Below are 3,238 nucleotides of genomic sequence, written 5' to 3'. Positions count from 1 at the left end.
TATATATATATATATATATATATATATATATATATATATATATATATATATATATATATATATCTGTAAAATATAAAAACGCATTAACACAGTGTAATATTAAAAAAATGTTTTTAGGTTAACACATAGTTTTATGTTTTATGTTAATACAAATATTTTACTGATAAAAATAAAAAAATTATTACAATAACTAATTGTAGTAACGTACCTTCTTTATTTGACTCATTATTCTCCTCTAGTTTATCCGGTTCATCTCGGTCATCTAACTCATATTCTACATTTATGCATGTGTTATTTATAACGAAAATTTAACGTAATGAAAAAAAACATTTTGCTTTAAATTGACTCATTAGACGCTTTGAAATATCTCGAGTAGAGCTTTCTCAATATTACATACCAGATTCAGAAGTATTCTTTCTTGCATGTTGCAACAATTTATAGACAAATTGCATATCTGTAAAATATATTTGTTTTGTAATAATGACTTATATTTTTTTATAAATTAACCTTCAGAGCGTAGACTTGGTCAGATTCACCCAGGCGTATTTTTCAACGAGCTGTAGCTCCGAAATAAAGTATACATTTTCTGAGCTATAGCTCGTTGAAAAATACGCCCGGGTCAATTTGACCCAGTCTACGCTCTGAGTGTTAATTGATACATGTTTACCCATATATATCTATAGGTCTATTTATTTTCTACATGAGCAAGTTATATTTTTTACTCACTCTGCCGTGCTTTGTGTGCATCTTCTGCACTAACATATATTATATATGTTTTATTACTTTCGGCATCTAATAACTCTAATTTTTCTGTTACACTTTGTCGCCATGTTTGTGCTGTAACTGCATTATCTCTTTAGTCGCAATGCTTGCAGTGGCAATATGGCTGCCATTTGTGACGCCATTGATGGAACTAGATGCTGCCGCAGTGTACTGAACGCTAATAACAGAACAACTTTTCAATACTGCCAGTACTGCCAGTAAAAACGAAACACGGCTTCTGTCTAGATTCTCTCTGGAAGGAGCGAAGACCATTCTCTTTCTCGTTCCGTTACATGAGCGACGCCGCTTCACACCGATAGACGGAGCAGCAGCGTTGAGTGCGTGCGTTAGGAGAAGGCACGTGGAGGCGGTATCTTTTCTTCGTATGCTGCGGTGTGCGCGGACATATTCCTGTAGCACTGTGTGGATCTTCAACGAATGATTGTGCAATATCCATTTGCTTTTCTTCATTAGTTGCTGATATTGGGCGTCCAAGTATCGGGCGACTTTCACGCTGCCAGTTTCCTCGAAAAGTCTAATTGTTTTTGTAATAGTTGATTTAGAGATAGCGTTATTTTCATCGCGCATTGTTAGATTGAATAGCTGCAAAACTTTATTGTAAGATCTTTTACGGTCCCCCCATCCCCGCATCAAAAAGAGATATTCTCTCTTCTTCGGTAAGATTTGGCTAATAAATAACTAATAAATAATTGTAAAAAATTTTGATAAATATTGAGAAAGAAAAGAAAAAAGATATAAATCACCAATGATTGGACATACATATGATTCAAACTGTTTGCTTCACGATCCGACAAACTACTACCGATATACCAAACGAATGAGACAATTTCAGATAAGCTCTAAGAGTTGTTAATTCAACACAATCGATAAAATGCAATACGACTCACTCGTATTTCTCGTTATGGTAAAAAAGTGAACCTTTCCGATTTGTGCTCCTCTTCCTGTGCGCGGCTCACCGGTTTTATGTGATCGGTCGAGCAACTAATTCACAAATGCATGACCAACTGACTCTCATGAATCATAAATTCGCACGAAATCAATGCGCGTGTCTTCGTTATGGAGAAGTCATAAAGGGTCGCTTTTTGATCGATAAGGCGTATAATATTTACCAAAGGCAAGATGGTCATCGTGATAATCGAGCTAAATTATAAACTCGCCACCTTTCAATTAACGAGAAATTTGATTTTTTGGTTATCTGAAATTGTCTCATTCGCTTGGTATATCGGTAATTTGTCGGATTATGAAGCAAACAGTTTGAATCATATGTATGTCTGATCATTGGTAATTTATATCGTTTTTCTTTTCTTTTTCGATGCTTATCAAAATTTTTTACAATTATTTATTGGTTATGCCAAATCTTACATAAGAAGAGAGAATACCTCTTTTAATGATGCGGGGATGGGGGGACTATAAAAGATCTTACAATGAAGTTTTGCAGCTATTCAACCTTCCAGACAACACATATGTCTAAAAGACGTCTTTAAGACGTCATATTTAAGACGTCTTATTTCTGACGTCTTTAAGACGTCTTTAAGACTTCTTATTTAAGACGTCTTTTTTCTAATGTCTTAAAGACGTCTTTTTTTTTACGTCTGTAAGACGTCTTGTTTTTGATGTCTTTAAGACATCTTATTTAAGACGTCTTTTTTCTAACGTCTTAAAGACGTCTTTTTTCTGACGTTTTTCAGACGTCTTGTTTCTAAATCTCATTTAAGACGTCTCTTATTTAAGACGTCTTTTTTTAATGTCTCAAAGACGTCTTTTTTTGACATCTTTTTTCTAACGTCTAAAGATGTTGAAGAAATAGCGCAGCAGCAAGATGATAAACTTAGAGGTATCGGAGGTTTCGAGTTTATCAAGAAATTCTTTATCAATAATTTCTTATTAAAAATATTGAAAAGTTCTAGGCATATTATATTAACTTTAATATAATGTTCCGTATAAGGTTTCTGTAATGTTAATGAAATGAACAAGGGCGAATATTTTCATGTTATCAGGAAGTTAGTGACAGGTTTATTAACCTCCGTGTAATATTACCATCTTACAATTTAAGGTAGTAACCTCATGGCAATATTAATGTTTATCTAATCTCTTTGTGTTCATCAGATTTGACACTTGAAAACATATGATAAGAAAGTATACAAAATTGAAAAAAGTTATCATAATAACTACTCAAATAAACTTTCGTAGGTCGTTCTTCTTTACGTCTGTTTTGCAGAATACACATATTTATAACCAATATATACCAGTATATATCAGCGAATACTAGCTAACTTTATAAAAATTGTATCCCACAGAAAGATATGTGTATTCCTCCTCCTGTGTATAAATAACCATACATCTCTTTAAAAGATAATGTCTTAGGGTGGAGTCCCATGGCACGTATTTTCGCGTAACGCGTAACCACATAACCAATCACATCTTTCTATTTTTTTAGAAGTTCCAACAGAAATAC

Source organism: Odontomachus brunneus, unplaced genomic scaffold (genome assembly GCF_010583005.1).
Source record: "Odontomachus brunneus isolate Ranch 3 - 2012 unplaced genomic scaffold, Obru_v1 Obru_scaffold_229, whole genome shotgun sequence".
Classification (NCBI taxonomy): Eukaryota; Metazoa; Arthropoda; class Insecta; order Hymenoptera; family Formicidae; genus Odontomachus; species Odontomachus brunneus.
The sequence above is the reverse complement of the archived record's forward strand: the minus strand, read 5'-3'. Positions refer to the sequence as shown.